This window comes from Marmota monax, unplaced genomic scaffold, assembly GCF_021218885.2.
Source record: "Marmota monax isolate L192 unplaced genomic scaffold, Marmota_monax_Labrador192_F-V1.1 WCK01_AAM20220418_F8-fsc00113, whole genome shotgun sequence".
NCBI lineage: Eukaryota > Metazoa > Chordata > Mammalia > Rodentia > Sciuridae > Marmota > Marmota monax.
In genome coordinates, this window is record NW_026694479.1 from 2,957,317 (window position 1) to 2,981,151 (window position 23,835).

Genomic DNA, 23,835 nt, shown 5'->3' on the forward strand with positions numbered 1-23,835 from the left:
ATCTTCTCTTTTTGGTAAGAAGAAAGGCGAAAAACCTCTTCTTGCAAGTATTGCATTTGTGTCAACTTCAGACATAAACAACGATCACTTGTTTTGAATACAAAATTAATTCAAATCTAGTAACCTGAATGTAAAATAATATCAGCATCAGTGACAAAACTACAGTGATTGCCACCGGATCTGAGGATGTAGGCAGGCCTCCTTAACTTCTGCAAGGATTTTTTGTTAACCAAAATGTTGTCTTTGAATGAATAGCATCAAAAAGAAATCTGCTCAACTAACTCAATTTTTCTGATGTAAAAATGCTACTATTCCTACCTATTGGCATTTTTTTTATGATTTCATATTTTAGAAAGACCTTTTCCTCCTGGGAATTTTTACTAAATTTGAAATATTTACTGTATTTAAAAGAAAAAAAAAAACAATCAGGAGAGGGCAAGGAAAATTGTAGCTGCACTCCAATGGTCAGGAACTTTTTGAATGATTTACTCTAGATACTACTGTAAACACATCCTCAGTGAACACTTATCAGATTTTCTGTTGTAAATTCTTTTGTAGTTTCCTGGTAGAAGACATTTTCCATTTTGTGGAAACCCTTCAGAATATGGTTTTAAATGAATCTGTTCACAAGGTTCAAAAGCTTTAAATTACTAGACCATGGTTACCATTGAGAAAACGCACTGAGCTATATCAAGAAGAGGGGAAAAAAAAATAACCAGGTACAAGTTTAATTCTCTAAGGTTGCCATGTAAGTGCTGCTCAGAAAGGATTAAGACTTCCAGAGAACAAGAGAGCTCCCCCACAAATCACTTCCGAAGAGGGAGAAACACATACTCTAATCCATTGTGCTTGGCCTACTTTATACTGCAAATTCTGTCTGGTTAAAAGCAGAAATTCTATATTTTAGAATTTCCTCCTTCATCTAATTTTCTAGGGAAAAAAAAGTCTGTAGAAATGTCATTGCTTTAATGTGATAAAAAATAGTATGACAATCAGATCAGTTACACTCTTGGAATCCTTACCTATAGCTAATTCACAGAAGCAAGTAGCATAAATGATAGACTGCTAGGTAAACTGCAGCTTAGCCAAGTGACTTCATCAAGACAAACAAGCTGGATATTTTAAGAAGTTTTCATGCCTAGAGACGGTTCAGTCCCGGGGACTTACCTTTTCTTTTGAAAAGAGGTCTTCACTTGCCTTGCTTGCACAGAAATTCTAAATCACTTTGTCAGGGAAGCAAGAGATCTAGAATAAAATAAATAAAATAATATAAATGGGAAGAAATTTTGATGGGATGTTTCATACAAATAAGTTAAGTTTTGAAACTCTTTAGAAATTAAAAACTGCATTATAACAATCAAACAGAAAAGAGTCTTAATCACAGAAATAACATTTGTTGGCTACCTAAGCAATGAGGCTAATTGCAGTTACACTTTATGTGAATTTGGTTAAGGATTGGAGACACCTGATGTAACATGGTGATCCCCAAACCCAGTTGTCATATGTGCTACTATGTGAACTTACAAATATTTGTTTCTGGTAATTTTTTAAAAATATTTTTATTTCATTTTTATGTGATGCTGAGGTTTGAACCCAGTGCCTCATGTGTGCTAGGTGAGCACTCTACCACTGAGCCACAACCCCAGCCCCTCTGGTAATGTTGAAGAAAAAAAAATGCCTGTGTTCTCTATTTTTGCATGTCATTTAGTCATTTTAAACCACTGTCACGCTAGAATAAACCAATCCCTTGATTTTCTCAGTTTAGCATTTTGATTCCGTGGAGTGGGTTCCACAGTGAGTCCAGTTCCCCCTATTTCTTTTCTTTCCCTCTTTCTAACCCCACACCAAGCAACAAAAACATAAGAACAAACAAAAACCTATGAAGGATTTGTAGGAGGCAAAGACAAGAAGTCAGAGATTGATTACTTTTAGATTTTAACCTTGTTGACTAAGAAATAATTGTTAGTTATCAGAAAAAGAGTCCTTCGGAGAAAACAGCTTTTCAGAAACCTGGTGCATTTGTGTGTGTGTGTGCTTTAAAATATATGCAGAGAGGCCAGATCAATGTCTGGCTGATGTATTGGTTGAAAATGTTGAATTATTATTGGAAGTCATGAGAGGCATGTAACTCTTGAAGAGATGAGGGAAAGCTGGTCTATGCCCTGAGGAACTATTACATATAGGTGCTGCAGGATGAAAATGAGGCAGTAGACAGTCCTGTAGGGAACCATGGGAAGGGAACCAGTCAAGGAGCCACGTTGGAGGTGCTGGAGAGGCTGATAGTGCTAAAGGCTACATGGGGCTTGAAAAGGATGACAACAGTTAGAATATCAGGAGATTTGACTTTTGAGAACACCTGTAACTTCTGAGACTTTTATTTTGGTCAGAGAGAGGGTAAAAGGAAGACAACAGATAGAGGAATGCTAGGTCATGACCAGAAGAGGAAAAAAAATAGAGATAAATGTGTTTTGGTGGTGCTTTTGGTTTTGGTTCCTTGTGGATGAATCATCCTGAGCATGCTAATAAAACGGGAAAGGGAAAGGGCTGCATGTACCAGAGCAAAGGCAGTGGGGTGGGGCAGTTAAGATCACGGGTAGGTGGGAAGTTTGGCTTGTAAAGGAGGGATGGATTTTCTTTGAGTCATTTTTAAGATGGATGTGGATGGAACTGGGGACTTGAGAAATTGAAAAAAGGACTAGGGCAAGATGATGAGGTGCTAAAAATACAGGAACATGAAAGATCAAGTAGGAATCAGGGAGACTGAACGGTTTTATCCTGGACCTAGTTGGGAGATCTCCCATGAATTTTCCAAGAAATGAGTTGAGAAAATAAAAGCTTAAGATAACCCAGGGTAGGAATGTGCTTTGTGAAATACTGAAAAGTCAATGAGGCCCATAAGAAAATGAGGCAGTAGAGAGAAGTGGACTCAGAAAAATAGTAAAGACATAGATGACAGTGGAGATTGGACCCAATAATTCAATTGCTTGATTAAGACCTTCCTTCTTTTCCTCTCTTCCTTTCTCTCTATATTCTTTCATGTATGGATTTATTCGACAAATATTTACTGAATGCTTTTTATTTATTTATTTTTCTTTTAAGCATCGTGCCAGGGACCAGATAGAAAAGTGAAGGTGGCTCTAAGATCAAGAATTTGTGGAAGGGATGAAGTTACTTCCTGGTATGTTTTTTCCTTACAATCCCATCAGCAATACTTGGTTCTCCCAGGCTCTCTCTCTTTCTGTACACATATCTTATATATGTGTATGTGTGTATAGATGACTATATATATGTCACAATATCATTTCTGTTTGTCTTATTCCTCACATTAATCCAAATGATTTTATTTTTTCATATAGTGGGTACTGGAAATGGGATGTGATCTCTCTCTCTCTCTCTCTCTCTCTCTCTCTCTCTCTCTATATATATATATATATATATATATATATCTTAATTTGAATACAAAATTAAATCAAATCTAGTAACCTGAATGTGAAATAATATCAGTATATATAAACACACACACGTATCTCTCTCTCTCTCTCTCTCTCTCTCTCTATATATATATATATATATATATATATATATATGTATGTATTTTCAGTATTTTCATTTTATAACCTTCATACTCCTTCAGACTGGCTGCTGTGTGCCAAGAATGCTATTTTGTAAACATGCTGTGGATGTACAGTAAATAACTGCTATAGATGAACCCAAATGAAGGGAGCTTTCTAAAAAATATCAAGGGGTAGGGGGAGAATAGATGAAGTATCCTGAAATTGGAAATGGTTTCTTGAGCAGAGAAAAGTAATTCAACTCTGGTATGTGGCAATCTATACCCACAGATCAGTATTCCTTTATTGGAGGGAAAAAATAAAATCATCTTTTCACCAAGAAAACAGGATTCAAAGGCATTCGTGTTGGAGCCACCGTGCATTGGAAAGCAAGTGAGAGGTGAAGTGAAATGCTTTAGCACTCTGTGGTCCTAGGATTCAGATGGCACCTGGAAACTCCAGACATTGAGCTTGTATCCCAGGTTTCTAGAAAGTGGATTTGAAATATATCTTTTAAAAATGTACATTGTAGTTGTTTGCAGACATTCAAGAAGTTTATAGCCTAGCACTGGCCTTAAATTGAAGTTTGATCAACCTATCTGCCCTTTTTGGAGCCCAGGCTCTTCTCTACCTGGGATGTCTTGGGTACACTAAAGGGCCAGATGACATTTCAGTGTGCACTGTGGCTCTGACACTACCACACCATGCTCTCACAGCACCTGAGCCATTGTAACTGCTACCGTTGGTACTATTGGCCCATCTCATGTTTACAAAACACTTGAAGAACAGAATCTGAAATCAAAGTCCTGGTAAATAGGATTGGCTCTGCCACCTAATAGCTGTGTCCCTATAACCTCAAACATAACTTAAATTCTCCTTGTCTTAATTGTTTTCTCTGTAAAAGGGGATAAAATGATACCTTCCCATAGGTTTGTAATGAGGATAAAATGAGATGACATTAGTCAAGCACTTAAAGGAGGGCTAGGCAATTTAAAAATAATATGATTATAATTGTTTATACTTATAATTAAAATTTTATATGTTAAATTTAAAAATAATTATACCTAATTTGAAAATAATTTCGAATTCTAAATTATAATTTATATTTTATTATAAATAAAAATAAAAGTGTTTCTTAGCTGTTATGAATTAGCTATGAGGTATCCCCCAAAAACTCACATGTGAGACAATGCAAGAAGGTTTAGAGGAGAAATGATTGGGTTATAAAAGCCTTAACCCAATCAGTTAATTGATCCCCTGTGAAGAGTAACTGAGTGGTAACTGAAGGCAGGTAGTGTGTGACTGGAGAAGGTGGTTCACTGGGAGCCTAGCTTAGGGGTATACATTTTGTCCCTGGAGAGTGGACTCTTGCTCTGCTTCCTAATTGTCATGTCCTGAGCTGTTTTTCTGTGCCACACCCTTCTACCATGATATTCTGCCTCACCTTGAGCCCTGGGGAGAGGGGCTGGCTGTCTATGCACTAAGATATCTGAAATCATGAGCCCCCAAATAAACTTTTCCTCTGATTGATCTTTTCAGTTATTTTGGTCACAACAGTGAAAAAGCTACTAAAACAGATATTGGTACGGAGAAGTGGGGCTATTGCTGTGACTAATGTGATCATGTGGTTTAGAAGTGTGTGGAGCTTCTTGTAATTTGTGGGAGGAATTTTGAAAAATTTAGAGATGCTAGCTTGAAAAGTTTCAGATTATATAAGCAGAGTTAAGAGTGATTCTGGTGGGAGCTCAGGAGACCAGAATGTCACCAGGACTGTGGACAGTAAAGATAGGGCTCATGAGATTTCAGAGAAGAAGGAGGACACTTGGAAATTGGACTAAATGTCATTTGTGCTAGGTTCTGACTAAGAATTTGTCTACATTTTGCCCATGTCCTGAGACTTTCCGTAAAACTGATTTAAAGGTGATGGGCCTCTTAATCTGGTGGAAGAAATTTTGGGGCAGCATAGTATTCAAGAGGTTGTAGGGATATGACAAGTTTCTTTTAGGCAAGTATATTGTGATAATCAAGAGAGGAAAGCGGAACAGAAAGAATTGAAAAACTTGTAGTTTGGCCAGAAAACTGTGAGTAAAACTGGTGCTATGGAATGTGTGGTTGTTAAAGACATTCAGCCACTAAAGACTTTGCCCAGAGACAATCTGAAAGATGGCTTGAGGGCATCTCAGGTATTGGTAAAATACACTGATTTTAGGCTTGAGGGTATAAAAGCAAAAATTACTTTGAGCAGAAACTAATGCATTACCCTATTTGCATAGGGGGACCTAGGATGTTGACCTAGAATGTTGCTCAGCCACCCAGGTACTCAGAGGATGCTGCAGCCATGGTCCCTGGGGGCTTCACTGCTACTGGAGATGGTGGCAGATCTGGGCAACAACCATGTAGTGCTGGTTCTGCAGGAATGCAGGACGCTGGAGTTAGGGGGATTATAGCAGATTCTACCAAGATTTCAAATGAAGGTTTGGGAGGCCAGGCAAAATGCAGCAGGGTATAAGTCCCTGTGGGCTGTCCCTGAAAGGGCAGGGCATGGAAATGTGAGGAGGAAGCTGAAACTGAAATGGAGATCCCTGAGATTAAAAAATGCCAGTACTGGAGCATTTACCAACAAAACCTGTAGGAATTGAGCACAGACAATCCAACAGAGAGGTCATATGGGCTGCATCCAGCAAGGCCACAGGGGCGGAGCTACATAAGCCCTTTGTAGAGAACATGGTGGACATGGAGGACTTGTTTGCTCAATTGGATTTAAGTCTGGCTTTGGTCTCATCCCTTCTTTCTGTGCCCCTCTTTCTTCCTTTTGGAATGGAAAGGTTTGTTCTGTGCCTTTATATATTGGATATTTGTAAGTTGCTTTTGAGTTTTACAGGGGCTCAGGCTAAGTGTTTGCCTTGTGTTTCAAAGGAGACTTTGGATTGGACTTTTGGGCCATTTTGGAACTATTGAGACTATGGGAACTCCTGGAAATGGACTAAATATATTTTGCATTGTGAGAGGAGCATGAGCTTTTGTGGGCCAGGGGCAGAATATTATGGTTTAGATATGTGATGTCCCTCACAAGCTCATGTATGAGTTAGCACAAGAAAGTTTAAAAGTAAAATGATTGGGTTGGGAGAGCCTTAACCCAATCAGTGAATTAATCCCCTGAGAAGGATTAACTGAGTGGTAGTTGTAGGCAGGTTGGGTGTAACTGGAGGAGGTGGGTTCTTGGGGGCATGCCTTTGGTACATATTTTATCTGTGGTGAGGGGACACACCCTGTTTACATAGTGCCTTGTCTTGAGCTGCTTTCATTCACCACACACTTCTGCCATGTTTCTTGCTCACCTCAGTCCCCAAGGAATGGAGTCAGCCAAATATGGACTGAGACTTCTGAAACTATGAGCTGCCAAATAAACTTTCCCTCCTTAAAAAATTTTTTCTCAGGTCCTTTGGTTGTGACTAAAACCAAAGGGAAAACATTGACTAAAACATCAGCTAAGTCATTGCATCCTTAAGATCAGGAACAGTTTTGATTGCTAAGGGAAAATTTTAAAGGAATCTATTACCGGCTGCTTGGGATTGTTTGGACTGGAAATGAAACCAGTCATATTCTTCTAGAGCCGACTAGGTTCTGATTTTGCCTAGACATCCTGGAACAAATGGTGCAGATGAAACAGTTTGTTGGAAATGCTCATGCAAAGTAGAAGTGGTGTCATGTTAGTTTTTCAGTCATTAGGTTAATATCCTTCAGGGTGATTAAAATTTTCCCAAATCCTCAGTGTCTTTATGTAGCTAATATGTCCTATACTCCCCACCAAGTTTCAATTTTATCTTGAAACAAACCACAGTGAGCATAACAATGAGATGTAGATTCTTTCTGTGTAAATTGATTAGCTTAACACCATAGGAAAAAAATGAATGCAAACAAAATTTAAATATGCCCATGAAAATAGACAAATAACATCATTCAAAAAGTTTGTTTGCTGCCTTGCTCTTGAGGTGGCCATTCCCTCCTGCATAAAAACTATTGAAACCTATTGTGCCCATACCAGACAATAATGTACTATGAAGATACAATTGATATGAAAGTTTGGTAATTAAAACTGTAATTATAAGATATTTGATAGGGAGGTTTGTAGGTGGAAATAGCATGAATTACAGTTCAACAGAATGAGAGTATAGATATTTTGAACTCTATTATTTTTATTTTTCATCCTTATAGATGAATGTGAGGGACATCATTATTTTATTAGAAAGTACATTATATGTAGATCGTAGCCAACTTTTTCTTCTATCAGACGGCGTGTCTTTGATTTGATATCAAGCTCCTTGATCCATTTTGAATTAACTTTTGTGCATGGCGAGAGAAAGGGATTCAGTTTCATTTTGTTGCATATGGATTTCCAGTTTTCCCAGCACCATTTGTTGAAGATGCTATCCTTCCTCCATTGCATGCTTTTAGCCCCTTTATCAAATATAAGGTAGTTGTAGTTTTGTGGATTGGTTTCTGTGTCCTCTATTCTGTACCATTGGTCCACCCGCCTGTTTTGGTACCAGTACCATGCTGTTTTTGTTACTATTGCTCTGTAGTATAGTTTGAAGTCTGGTATCGCTATACCGCCTGATTCACACTTCCTGCTTAGCATTGTTTTTGCTATTCTGGGTCTTTTATTTTTCCATATGAATTTCATGATTGCTTTCTCTATTTCTACAAGAAATGCCGTTGGGATTTTGATTGGCATTGCATTAAACCTATAGAGAACTTTTGGTAATATCGCCATTTTGATGATGTTAGTTCTGCCTATCCATGAACAGGGTATATTTTTCCATCTTCTAAGATCTTCTTCTATTTCTCTCTTTAGGGTTCTGTAGTTTTCATTGTATAAGTCTTTCACCTCTTTTGTTAGGTTGATTCCCAAGTATTTTATTTTTTTTTGAAGATATTGTGAATGGAGTGGTTGTCCTCATTTCCATTTCAGAGGATTTGTCGCTGATATACAGGAATGCCTTTGATTTATGCGTGTTGATTTTATATCCTGCCACTTTGCTGAATTCATTTATTAGCTCTAATAGTTTCTTTGTAGACCCTTTTGGGTCTGCTAGGTATAGAATCATGTCATCTGCAAATAGTGATAATTTAAGTTCTTCTGTTCCTATTTTGATGCCTTTAATTTCTTTCGTCTGTCTAATTGCTCTGGCCAGTGTTTCGAGAACTATGTTGAACAGAAGTGGTGAGAGAGGGCATCCCTGTGTGGGGTCGGGCCCCAAATTCCTCAATAGGACACCCATAGCACAAAACGTTAATAACTAGAATCAACAAATGGGACTTACTCAAACTAAAAAGTTTTTTCTCAGCAAAAGATACAATAAGAGAGGTAAATAGAGAGCCTACATCCTGGGAACAAATCTTTACTCCTCACACTTCAGATAGAGCCCTAATATCCAGAGTATACAAAGAACTCAAAAAATTAGACAATAAGAGAACAAACAACCCAATCAACAAATGGGCCAAGGACCTGAACAGACACTTCTCAGAGGAGGACATACAATCAATCAACAAGTACATGAAAAAATGCTCACCATCTCTAGCAGTCAGAGAAATGCAAATCAAAACCACCCTAAGATACCATCTCACTCCAGTTAGATTGGCAGCCATTATGAAGTCAAACAACAACAAGTGCTGGCGAGGATGTGGGGAAAAGGGTACACTTGTACATTGCTGGTGGGACTGCAAATTGGTGCAGCCAATTTGGAAAGCAGTATGGAGATTTCTTGGAAAGCTGGGAATGGAGCCACCATTTGACCCAGCTATTCCCCTTCTTGGTCTATTCCCTAAAGACCTAAAAAGAGCATGCTACAGGGACACTGCTACATCTATGTTCATAGCAGCACAATTCACAATAGCTAGACTGTGGAACCAACCTTGATGCCCTTCAATGGATGAATGGATAAAAAAAATGTGGCATTTATACACAATGGAGTATTACTCTGCATTAAAAAATGACAAAATCATAGAATTTACAGGGAAATGGATGGCATTAGAGCAGATTATGCTAAGTGAAGCTAGCCAATCCCTAAAAAACAAATGCCAAATGTCTTCTTTGATATAAGGTGAGTAACTAAGAACAGAGTAGGGTCGAAGAGCATGAGAAGAAGATTATCATTAAACAGGGATGAGAGGTGGGAGGGAAAGGGAGAGAGAAGGGAAAGTGCATGGAAATGGAAGGAGACCCTCAAGGTTATACAAAAGAACATACAAGAGGAAGTGAGGGGAAAGGGAAAAATAATACAAGGGGGACAAACGAATGTCAGTAGAGGGGGCAGAGAGAGAAGAGGGGAGGGGAGGGGAGGGGAGGGGGGATAGTAGAGGATAGGAAAGGCAGCAGAATACAACAGACACTAGTATGGCAATATGTAAATCAATGGATGTGTAACTGATGTGATTCTGCAATCTGTATATGGGGTAAAAATGGGAGCTCATAACCCACTTGAATCAAATTGTGAAATATGATATATCAAGAACTATGTAATGTTTTGAACAGCCAACAATAAAAAATTAAAAAAAAAAAAAGAAAGTACATTATAGAAGAGATAGAGACATTTTAGGAGATTAGAATAGTTTTAACATTATGATATAAACTTACAAAAATACATTGAGTTCTGATGACTGTCAAGACGATTTCATTAAACAAATTGAGCATGTTATAAAAAATCATAAAGACAAACAACAAAGTAGTTATTGAAAAGTATTTGTGATTTTTTTAGTTAGAAAAATTAATAACATTTTTGGACTTAACCTGCCATTTTAATATCTGATAACACATAAAAAAAGAGAGTGGTGGTTCCTATGAAAACTATTTCCAAAATTTGCTCAAATACTCTTGCTGCAAAGATAAAACTGGATGCTTAAAATGTCAGATTTTTTTTGAAAAAGTGTTATTACTTATTTACTCATTCCTTTGTTCAGAGAATATGACTATGTACAAGATATATTAGGTAGTGCTCTAGGCTTTAGGGATACAAGGATAAACAAAACCAGACAGAGTCTTTGTCCTCATGTAATTGGGATGGATGCTAACCAAATTATCACACCGATGTACCTGTGCTCATACAACAGTGGTCAGTGCTACAAGACCATAGACCTGAAAGACCTGAGAGGCCCCAGGAAGGTTCCTTGAAGATATCGTCTTTCCAGCAGAGATCTGGAAGTTTGGTTGGATCCATCTAACTCTGCAAGAGTAGGAAACAGAGATGAAGAATCTTCCAGAAAGTGTAGTGTGTAGTCTTGAGACAGAAGAAAGAATAAGTAAGTCTTGACTGAAAGACCACCATCAGGGGCTCCAGGTCTTGGCTTGGGGATGTAGCAGGAAGTTTTGGAACGTGGGAAGATGGTGTCAAAAAGGGCAGAGACCGGGAAGTAGGGTGGTGTATGATAGGATTTAATTTTTAATTTGATATGTAGAATTTAATTTTTATCTTGAGACTAATGGAAATCTTAGGAGGGATTTGAGCAGGACATTTCATGATTGTGTTTGTGTTTTCAGAGTTTTACTCTGAACACAGCTTGGAAAGGTAGAAGGCTCGTTGGAAATGATTGCTATAGCCACAGAAGAAGCAAGAGAATCATAAAAGCAAGCTATGTCCACAAGGAAGAAGAACATTAAAAGGGTGCAAGTGAAGCTGAGGAGGAGAAATTAATGACAGTTGTCAACATTTAGTCATGTGCTTATTTAATGGGCAAAATATGAGTTTTGTTAATTCAATTGGAGTGAATTCCAGAATTTATTTTTATGAACTCTGGTTTCAAAAGCTGAAGTGTGTTGTCTATCCTTAAAATAAATGTTACAATTAAAAATGGCAAGTGAGACCAAAAATGCTATTAATTTTAGAGAATGAAATAATATTACTTGCCAGGTGTGGTGGCACATGCCTCTAATCCCAGCAACTCAGGAGGCTGAGGCAGGAGGATCACAAGTTCCAGCCCAGCCTCAACAACATAGCAAGACCCTAAACAACTAGACCCTAACCCTAACCCTAAACAACTTAGTCTCAAAATAAAAAATAAAAAGAGCTGGGGATGTTGCTCAGTGGTTAAGCTCCTATGGGTTCAGTGCCCAGTACCAAGAAAAAATAAATTACAATAACATTACTTAAATACTCTCAGAAACTTCATTGACCTAATTTGTTTATCCTGCTGATATTTTTAATAACAAGCTCAGTTTGCTAATTTGGATCATGTTACATGCTTCCAATTGCATATAAAGCAGCAGTGATGAAATTTAAACTTTGAACACAAAATGCAAAATAGCATCATTTAAAGAGCAAATCAAACTTTGAATTACTTCTGATACAAACAAATTTTCAGCTATCAGAGTATTTGAGACTTTATAAAATATCCTTTTGTACTATCTCATGATGTTACAAGATACATTTGAAGTTTTTTCTCTGCCAAAAATTGAAGTAAATATGTGGGACCTGTTAATCAACTTCCTCCAGATTTATTCAATATAAAGAATGTGAGCAATTGGATATTATAAATCAACCAACTAAAACTTATTTTTCTGCTTCCAAGCCTTTGAAAATTTTTTATTGTGGTTTGAGTTCTACAAAGTTAAACATGATCAATTTTAATATTTTTTATTGCACCTCTTTATGTGAATATAAGGATAATTCAAACACCTCAAAAATGTTCCATGTGAATCTCATATTTTTACTAATAACATAACAATTTATTCTATAAATTGGTTACATGAGATGCAGTTATTTGTATAAATAAATACAGTGTAAATTACTTATTTGAAGATGACAGAATATAAATAAAATACAACAAACACAAATATGTAAACAAAGAACCAGCCATCAGGATCCACCCATCCCCACAACAGATAGCAAACATTTTATAATTTCGTAATTCTTCTTGCATTGCTCCTTTGGTGAAGTTTTACTTCCCCCTCTATCCCCATCATAAAACTTTTACTAGATGGATGTATTTAATATAGACATTTGGAAAAAAACCTCACTTCTTTTGTAAGCAAAACAAATACAAAACAACATATTACTTCTAATTTCTTTTGGTAAAGAAATTCTTTAGCTTCTTAAGGAAAAAGGAATTCTATTAGAATATCTGATTCTGCATTTTCTTACTGAACAAAAGTTAACCTTTTGGATGGTGCTTTTCCCCCAAATATTTGCTTTGCATCCAATATATTTCTTCATTGTTAACAGCATATTTAAAAAATAAAATGTATAATCACATTATACATTATACATTATTGTAATGCTCTCTTACAGTGGAATAAAATAACTTTGACAGGACAATAGCAGTTAAGAATTAGTTCCCCTTGCAGAGAGTGCCTGGATTTTAGACCCATATAACTCCATTAGCTCCAGGGTCCTGGAATGCTTCTGAATTATTTTACTATTAATACATCATATTCATGAGGATATGACAACCAATAGATTATAAGCACAATGGCGTTTGGTACGGATGATCTATGACTCCACTAGAAATTATATAAATGAGAAAAACAGTTCTTTGATCTTTAAAACATAACTTTCTTTGTGATGTGCTCTCCACAAAATGCTCTCCTGGGATGAAATGCTTAAAACAAACGCACAAACAAATGAACCAACCTTTTTGCCAGGTTCCAGATAGAACGTGCTGAGATACAATTTTCCATGTTCAGGGGGCCGATGATCAGTCACACACACTTAAACTCACTAGTGCCATAAACCAGAAGGGGTCAGGCAGAAATTCCTCCCTATGATATAATCTATGTTAAAAATTGGACAGATGAATGTGGTAGTTCAATATCTTTTTTTGACCAAAAAAAAAATATATATATATATATATATATCTGTATCCAGGAGGAAAGGAAAAACCTATAATAATTCTAGTGAGGCAACTCGGCAGCAAATGGTTCCAAGTCACTATTTACCCTCTAGACATATTCTCGGATTCATCAAGCTTTAGCAAATAGAAAAGATTTAAAAATATGTAGCAGCAACCAGAATCTCAAGTGTCTTATAACAAAGCTGTTAAGTATTTTTATACGCCTTCAAGATGTGTGGAGTGGAGTGCTGTTATTGGTAAGTGGAGATGGGGAAAAAGTTTAAAAGAGGCACATTTTCTTCCTTAAATACATAGAAGCCAAGAATAACTTTCAAGCCATGCTTTAAGTGCCATTTCAAAGCTCTAAATAAGCTAAAACAAATAAACCACCTCTCTCATCTTGACCTAGATTACTGCTTAAACAAAGGTACATTTTCTTAATTTACATGAAAGGCAATTAGGTCTGCTGCTGTCAGCGCTGTGAAAAATACATGTGCTTAGGGCATGCTTTTATATTTGGTTAAAAAAAAAGGCGAAAGGGTTTTTTAATTTTTTTTTTTTTGCCTTTTTCTTTTGTTGTTGTTTTGTTTTCTTTCTTCCCCTCAGCCACTATCCATTTTGGGCCAGATATGTTGTTAACAATTTTAAAGTGCTTTGGGTGAAAGATTATTATTATTGTTCTACATGATTAAAGGATGCTTCAAAATTATTTTCTACTTTGCAGTCTGAGGCCAAATTTTGACATTTTGTGATGATGTATGGTATTTAAGAAATGGCTAGGAAATCATATCATATTTTGCCTTCTCTGGAATGCTTTTGAACAAGTTAGACTTTGAAAATACAAAGGGAAAAACGAACTGGGAAAACCATGGCAGCAATACTTATATTAAAATATGAATTTGTTAGCCTAAGCACATTTTTGGGATCTGTTAGGTTTTTGGCAAGATAGTAAATGGCATTTCTCTTTCTTTTCTCTTAGGAATTTTTTTTCCTAATTATAAAGATGATACATGCTTTTTTTTTTTTTTTTGTAGTTGTAGAAGGACAGCATGCCTTTATTTTATTTGTTTATTTTTATGTGGTGCCGAGGATCGAACCCAGTGCCTCACACATGCAAGGCAAGCACTATGCCACTGAGCCACAACCCCAGCCAAATACATGCTCTTTTTAATAAGTAAATATCTAAAAGCAAAAGCAAGAAATGGACTATTGTGAATGCTTTGATATTAGATTTTCCCACTCAAGTTTATTCATTTATTGATTCATTCATTAAAGATTCACTGTGCTCCCAGGGTCTGCCAGAACATTCCTAGGTGATGGGAGCACAGTGATTGACAAAGAAAACTCTATTTCTGCACCCTGGGTAAGAAGTCTAAAAGACTTTTAAACCAATGGACAAATACTTTAAATTATAAAGTTTGATAAACTCTTCAATGGGAAAGAATGAGGTCCTATGGGAGGGTATAATAAAAAGATTGTGCTGTTCCTTGGTATATTTTAAATTTTTTTTGGTGGGGGGGGGGAGTTGAGGGGAATTTGAGTGAATATGACAAATAAGTAGAAGTACTTAGGTGAAGTGGGAAAGTAAAGAGGGAAGGAGAATAAGTATAAAGGCTCAGAATGAGAGGCTGCTAATATGGAATGGACCAGAATTGGCAGGACTATGAGTAGGGAGAATGCAGTACCAGGTTAGGCTAGAAAGATGGGTAACTGGCTGAGCCTAGAGACTGAGTGTAAAAAAGATTTCTAACCACTTTTCTGGGAGCAATGGAAAACCACTGCAGGATTTTAAGTTGGGATGTGACATGATCCAATTCAAATGATTATTTTGATAGACTGCTCTAAAATTATATATGTTCAAGTATATGTTGAAATTATATACATGTTAATATATGTATGACTTCACCAGACACAAGTTTCATGGGAGGTGGAAGCTCTGGATACAGTCATAATGAAGTGGGTCAGAGATACTTGTCTCTGTGCAATGATTAAAGCAATCACTGGCTCCCTTTGGGTCTGTGAGCCTTAATGCAACCAAGTAGAAAAACCAAGTAAATGCTTTTTTTTTTTTTTTTCTGTCATAATTTTCCCAAGAGAAATGAGGTTAAGACTACAGGTTAATTTTGGTTTGGAGGCAAAATGTCTATTTGATTTTTAAGTCTTGCCTTGATTTTTTCTTTTCATTACAGAATTGGTGTGTAAAAGCATGTTGTTTCCATGAAAAACACTGGGAATTGGTCTCTGGAGTTGACTCTCTGGGACTGGCAGTGAAGTTAAATGAAGATACCTCCTACAAAGTAAAAGAGGAATGTTCACCATATGTCATCCAATTCCCCCACTACAGGTTGCAGGGAGCATAGGATGAGCGGACACTTTAGCCAGTGTCACTGGATGCGAAGAACCAGGCCATTGGAAAGCAGCAAAATATGGCAAACATGACTCCCACTTACTCTTTTTGCATTCAGTTGCACAAGAATCTGCACTGTAGGTGGGTAGATCTCCATATCAAGGTTGAGGGGTTGCTACCTGAAGGATGATGTGAATCCAAGGTCACCAAATATTCATTAAAAAGATTACTATGTAACAGTAGTTTCAGAAATATAAAACGAAAATAGTATTATTGTGAATCAAGGAATCAACCTGGACAATGGGACAACGATATCCAAATCCAATGATTCCATGACCTCGTTTCATACTGATTTCCTTGAAATTCAATTTTGACGTGGTTTGATCCTGGGAGACTATAGATTAAAATAAATAAATATATTTATTTATTTATTTTAGTTGTAATTGGAAACAATACCTTTATTTTAGATATTTATTTTTATGTGGTGCTAAGGATCTAACCCAGCGCCTTACATATGCTAGGTGAGCACTCTACTGAGCCACAACCCCAGCCCCAAGGATGTAAATTTTTGTATCATGGGCTGGACACTGCCACTTGCTTACAGAATGATTCTAGAAAACGTTTACTCTTTTAAAGCCTCTATTTGTTTTACAAGGAAAATAGGAATAAAATCTTCACAAGGATGCTTCGGTAGAATTAAGTGAGATAACACACAATATCTGGTTCAAGGTAGTCACTAACAAATATTAGCTATTATTATATCTCAAAATAAGTGGCAAAATGTTATTTCTCTTTTTTCTTGGTTTATATATCTATGCAATAGGAATCATCAAACTACTAAATTGATTTTATTTGCAAAGCACGTGAAGAGTTTTAAAGGGAAGACCACTTCATCAATGTGAAGTATTCTTAACAATACAATGGAAGGTTTTATCTAAGCTAGATAAATATTATTATCCTCATTATGTAAAGGTTAGAGTGATGCAAGGAACTAAAATAATTTGCCAAAGAATGTCAGAGTTTGAGACTAGAATGATGGCTTCCCTCATCTTTTCTGTTAGACAAAGGCTCTCTGAGGCAAATAATCCCCATCCATTCAAATCAGCTCAAACATTCCACATGATTACAATTCACACAATTCTTTTTTCTCCCACTCAGCTCACATTCCTGAATTAAGCAAACAGTTAATAAAACAAAATACTACAAATTTGTGAGATTGTGGCATTGGCTAATCAGGGTGGATGTTTGCAAAGGATGGAAGGCTAAAGATTTTCTTTGCAGAAATTTACAAGATGACCAGGAGAAAGTTAGCAATTTAATCTCACACCACATTAATTAATATTGAAAACCCCCAGAATCATCCCCTACTAGAATAGCTATAAATACTAATCTATCTGGATGTACAAACCAAATAAACACTCATTTAGATTTAGATGTTACTTAACTCCAAATGATCACAACATAATTTTTAGCTCTAGGAAAAAATATAACACGTTTTCCTGCCTCCCCATACATTTCTGTGGTTTGCATTATCATTTGATATAATATTATAAGCTCTTTACCTTGCTCAGTAGCTCTAAGACCTCTGTTCTGTTTCTTCTCCTTCCACAGTTATAACAAATAAATTCTAAAGTGTGACTTTAGTTTGTGAAATAACAAAAGAAAATTGTCTGAGTCAATCTCTTAAAATGTTCATGGGCTCACAGGAAGTTCCAGTCTGGGTGCTCCTGTAAGTCCATTATGCAAATCAACACTACTACAACAATTTATAGGATGTTATCACCCCTTTCACATGATCTGCATGCAAAGCATGTAAGAACTAGGATAAAAATTCCCTTAAAAGCTTGTGTTGTTGTTTTCTAGTATGGAATTACATTTTATCTAGGTTTTAGGCTCTTACCTCAAAAAGGTAATGTTTTTGTGTGGTGTGTATCTCTATTTTGTAGTGTTTACACAATTAAACTAATTAACTAAGAGTTTATTGTGAAGAAATGATTCCTCTAAAGTGTATTCTCCTTTCTAAACAGACTGAATATTATAGACAAGTATAATCCAATGCTACTCTTTCACTACAACCCTAATCTTAATTGCTACGTAAAACTCAATCCAAGAAAAAGTCTATTTTAGTGTGCATACTGGCAAGCTAATTTTCACTAAGTACAGCAGAAGATCAGAAACAAACTCTCAACCCAGCTGGATGTTTACAGTCCACCAAATATCTTGCTTTCCTCCTGCCTGTGTTTTGGCAGGACAGGGTGAACTACATCATGACATAAGAGAGAGAGCAAGGCCAGGAGGTCCAGGAAGATGGGAATAGAGAACCCTAGCAAGGGAGGGAGGAACTGAGGAGCTGGCTATGGGGAAATAGCTAAATGCAGATAAGTTTAAAACCTGCTTTGTGGCCCCAATCTCAAATCAGCAAAAGGCCTAAATTTGCATGGCCTTTTCTTTGTTTGGAACATGTCTTAATTTAAGGCAAAAATGAGGGACCATTTGGAGGATTTTATGACTTTTGATAAATGAAGTTCTGATAAAACTCAGAAAAAAATAGGAAAGGAAATAGGCCAAATTATGAATGCGATTTTTTTTTTTACATTTCAAATTGTTTTGCATTGCAATTTTTATTCATATATATCAACATAAAAATGATTGTTATTTCATCATTATTTTTTAATATGCTGGAAAAATAAAGTGAATACTAAGAAAACTTTCAAGATAATTTTTAAAAAATAAAGCATCTAATTTGCATATAGTAAATGGTCTACATTACTGGTAAAGGAATTATTTTTTAGTTTATGAAGCTGTTATTTAATGATATCATGGGTATACTTTGAATTCAGTCACATATTTCTAATGCTCTGTTAAACAAGTAAAGGTCAGTCACCTATGGAGAATATTAGAGACATGAATTTGGCTGGTAGATTGTATCATACCCTGTAGTTACAACTCAATCCTGTAGTTGCTCAATTCTTAAAGTCCCACTGAAGCCACAGGGAAAAGGCATATAGAGCAAACTCAAGGACCTTAGTGGGTGACCCCAATGGGGATGGTGGGTTTTGCAAAGTGGTTATGAAACCTACCTTTACAAATGTGGTTTTAGATAAAAATCTAAAAACAAAAACAGGGCATGCTAACAGAAGTGGAAGCAATATTGTATTCCTGTGAGAGAGTTTTGTAAACATGGAAAAAAGGTTTGATGGAGAAACCATAGATCACATAATCTCAAAGGCCTCAACTGTGGGTCATTGTAGTCACTGTTGACAAGTCAGCAGCCTTTGTAGGAGAGTAGAGGGTGGTGCTGATAGTCCCAGAGGAGGCCTGGACTCTCACACAAGCACCAAAGAGTTCCTGGCATGCACTAATACTGAAAAACTGAAAACTTGAGAAATTTGGGTTATAAAAAAATGTAGACACACATGTCATAATAATATTTTGTATTATATAGAACATTTCCATATGGTACTTTATCTTGGACATCTGTACAAATACTACACTGCAGGATAAAAGTATTTTAAACAGGAAAAGATTCAACATACCCCACTTTAAAAACTGAATTATCTGAGAGAGAAAGATCTTGAACCACTCAGGTATTTTAAGTGACTGAAAACAATATCAAGGTCCCAAAATAATCAACAATGACTGATATATGAAATCATTCATTAATGTGTCTAGTGATAATCCAGGATTGTGTAAATAGACTTTTAAAGAACAAATCTTATGTTTTTAAGATAATGAAAGTTTTTCTCTAACACAGTAGAGGCAAAATATGATGAAAATGGTCATCTTCAAATTTTAAAATTATGAATAAAAAATGCGAAACAATGAAATTGCTAGGTTCTTGAACACCTGCAAAGGAAATGACTCTGTTTGGTGATAGCTGCCATTTTATAAAATCCAGTAGGAAGTCCAAATGGAGAAAAACAAAGATGTTCAGGATGCTATTTTTAAGTGTGACTTTTCTCCCCCCACCCCATATTAACATTCTAACAAGACAAAAGGGGATTTGAGGAACTATAAGACCACCTGGTTGCCATTATGCAAAGTTGAGTCCTTAGTCATTGTTGACAACTAAACAGCATTTGTAGGAGGGTGGAGGGCAGCTGGTGGTGGTCCCAGAGGAGGCCTGGGCTCTCACACAAACACCAGAGAGTTCCTGGCATGCACTAACACCATAAAACATGCCGTGAGCAGCTGATATGGTGACAAAGTAGAAAGAAAAAGTGGAGGGGAGAATTCTTTCTTTAACTCTTTTTTAAAAATAGTATCTATTATATAAAGGAAATATGTAGGTAAATGGGTTACTTGGGAGTTTTGTGTTCCTTACTTTAAAATCCTAAATCTTGTTTTGATCATTTGTTAGAATATTTCTTCTGATTCTGGACTTTGCATTTATAGCAAATGTAGCTAGGATTGGCATGTTTGGCTTGATAAACTTTACTATTAATTAAACATTTGTTGATTTCCCTGCAAGTAAGTTGGAGAAGGTTGATCCTTTCTAGGTAGGTCTTTGGTCCCAGGGCATGCTCGCCAAGCTTGGAGACTTCTGCAAAGATTGTTGCCCCTGGTGCTCCTCATTAGAACTGGCTTCCTAGAGTTTAGTGAGGCTCAATGCTTCCCCAGTGCCCCATCCACTTGACTGCAACCTATTTGTTTTGTTTCTCATCTCAGGATCAGCTTGCCTGTGCCTTCCAATGTGACAATTAGCTAATTTAATAAATCTAATTTAGTTTAATGTGCTGCTGTGAAAGAATTGTAGAAGGGGCCCTGCTATTGCCTCTAAGTTCTTTTTTTTCTCTCATAAAATCTACATGTTTTGTAACAATTTTCTTTTTTTGGATGAAATAGTGTCACCTCTATTTCTCAAGTGGAAAATAAATTTCATTTTTTGAGCCATTTTGATTGACTGGTGGTGCCTGCTTAGATGTCTGTGGTGCAGATTGTGAGGTCTAGTTTAGGATTTTGGGGGAAGGATGTCATGATGGATCAGCGATGTCCCCATGGGTTGAGCAATGGAAGCCAAACCTTTGCTAACCTCACCTAATTTCATGGAGCAGGAGGCTAATGATAGGAGGATACCTAGTGTGTTAGTACATTAACTGACAATTTTACAAATTTGGGATACCAAATTTTTCAAAATTATATATCGAATACACTTCAGTCATTGAGAAAGGTTAGGTTCTTCATCAGAATGAAAATGTAGCTAGGCAAAATTTGACCTATAGAGGTCAGATTTGGGGGGCTCAGTCAATGGTTTTCTGGCCATTCAGAGATGCTGATTCAACAAGATTCTTCCTGAGCTTCATGGCTGCTTTTCCTAGAGGAGTTTCTCTCAGTTCCAGTTCCACACTTGTCCCTAGAAATCCTCAAGCTGTTGATATTAGCATTGGAGAAGAAAGGGGGGTTGGGGATAAAGAGGGGTGAGAAATAAGGCACAAGTGTAGGATGGAAAAATATACTGGAACAGGGAAAGTGTATTTTTCCTATGTTCCATGTGTATATTGGTGGCATCTGAGTTGATTTCTGGAGAATAAGAAAAATTAGCGAAGATTTGTGCAGAGAGGTGCAGATGAGGGAAAGTGTCAAAGTGAGACAGTTTTCTAAGGGCATGAGACTAAAAAGGGCCAGAAGGTTGTTTTGATTATTTAATGCTGCATCACCAATCACCCCACAATGTAGGGTATAAAATAACCATTTATTATGCTAACAGAGTCTAAGGGTCAAGAATCTGGACAGGACCCAGTGGGATAGATTGCTTTTCTCCATGATGTCTAGGACCTTAATGGGAGGACTTGAAAGCTAGGAAACAGAATAAGATGAAGCCTTATCATTCATATGTTTGTTTGGCAGTAGATTCTGGCTGTTGGCTGAGGGCCTCAGTTCCTATCTAACACCCTTCATGGAGTGAGCCTCTTTGGATGGGATTCCCCACAACATACCCAAACAAGGGGCCAAATGGAAACCATATTTCTTTAACATGTCCCAGCCTTGAAGTCATATAGCTTTATGTCACTTTATTGTTTGCAGCAGTCACAAGTCTTCCAAGGTTCAAAGGCAAAACAAATAGACTCCCTCTCTTGAGGGAGAGTGACAAGGTTCTGAAAGAGTGTGGGCTTGGAGATGGTATTGTGACTATTTTTGGAAAGTAAAATGCAGAAGTAATTGATATGTAGGAGCCAGTGGGGAAACAGCTCAAAATGTAGTTGGTGAGGTGGGCAAGGATAGATCATACAGAATGTTCTATATCATGTTAATAATCTTGGTCTTTTTTCCTAAAGTACATAAAAAGTCATTCAGAAATGTATGCATGGGAATATCAAATTATGTTTTCCTACAGCATAGATAATGTACCAGAGGGAAGAAAAATTGGATATGAAGAATCTAATTAGGAAATCTGAGTAACAAATAAGGTAGGAAATAGAAGAGTTTGGATGTGGTGGCAAGATACAGGGAGATGTGAATGGATTTAAAAAATACATAGGAAGTAAAGTCCAGTGGATCTGGGTATGAGAAGTGAGAGAGGAGAGTGGGAAGGGTTGAGAATGATTCCAAATGGATATTTCTAGGTTGTGGAACTCTGAGGATGGTGATGTTCATCAGCAAGGTAAAGAAAATCGGAGGAGAATCAGGATTTTTAGGGGAAAAATTATCAGTTCAGCTTTGAGCTTCAGACAAATACAAGTAGACAGGTTCAAGCGTGTAGTTTTATACATGGGGCTGGTCTTCCAAGAAGAGGCCAAAGATAAACATGAGAGAGTCATCTGAGCATATAGGTAGTAATCGTGACCACAGGCATGGGTGAGATTTTACAGTACGAATATAAATTGAATATAGAAAGATAATTCCATAAAGCAGCTGGAGAAGATTCAGCCAAGGAGAAGCTGGAGGAACTCCAAAAAGAATAATCTCACAGAAGCTAAGGGAAGGGGTATTTGAGGCTGATTGTATAGCAGCTGCTAAGACTTTTCTATCTCTAACCATGCTCATTGGATTTTTATCTCTGTGATAAAGACTTCACTTCTTAATATGACATATAGGACTTTCTTAATGAACTAGAATGTTTTGTTCTGTTTTAACTTTCTAATATCTTGCACTATGAATAAAATAGAAATTATAGAAGGCATAAATTTAATTAATTAATTAATTTGGAAACAGGGATTGAACCCAGGGGCACTTAACTATTGAGCCACAACCCCAGAACTTTTTAATATTTTACTTAGAAACAGGTTCACACTAATTTGTGCAGGGCCTTGCCAAGTTGCTAAGGCTGGCTTTGAACCTGTGATCCTCCTGCCTCAGCCCCCCAACTCTCTGGGATTATAGATGAGTGCCACGTGCCTGGCTAAGGTATGAATTTTATAAACTATGATATAATATTGTGCCATATGTGGCACATTATTATTTATTATACTAGAGTCATCAGAAAATTAGAGGGAGAGTATTTCAGATAGAGTTGAATATTGGACCCTTTCTCAGAAATATAATCCATACTAACACCATTTTTTCTTGAAAAGTCAGACTTTAATTACCTTATTTTAAATCACAGCATTTTCATTACACATTAGTGGATAATTGTTTGCTTTAAATTTTTTTTTTGTAGATGAACACAATACCTTTATTTATTTTTATGTGTTGTTGAGGATCAAACCCAGTGCCTCACACATGCTAGGCAAGCACTCTACCACTGAGCCACAACCCTAGCCCTAATGGTTTACTTTTGAATCCAGAAATTTGTGTATATATTAGAATATGTATATATATTATATTCAATTATATTCTTATAATTTCTTTGAGGCACATGTCTACTTCTTATTTATTAATTATAAAAATATTTACAATAAATATGTGTATATATATATACATATATGTATGTAGATAGAGGCACTACTAAACATACTGTGAATGTTTTCTTTTCCAGAATGAAATCTAATTCAATGATTCTAAGTTAAAGAGAACAATGCTTCATTATGCTTTTAAAAAGAGCTACATTTAATGAAGACTAAAATATGTTTAACATAAGCCAACCACAATATGGTTACAGCTCCAATATTTTTCTCATCTCTTTACTTACAAAAATTAATTTTGTTTTCCAGTGGTATTAAGATAATTAGAACA

The 23,835-nt window shown here is 36.5% G+C and overlaps 1 protein-coding gene across 14 annotated transcripts in view; it reads right to left on the bottom strand.

The window, feature by feature from the left end:
* Positions 1-23,835, bottom strand: part of Tenm3 (teneurin transmembrane protein 3) — a 2,500,614-nt gene that overhangs the window by 703,050 nt on the left and 1,773,729 nt on the right. For all 14 annotated transcript variants that reach the window (XM_058571207.1, XM_058571205.1, XM_058571204.1 and 11 more), the window contains exon 9: positions 1,168-1,245. The gene's annotated coding sequence lies outside the window, so the exon portion shown is untranslated. The remainder of the gene's footprint in view (positions 1-1,167; positions 1,246-23,835) is intronic.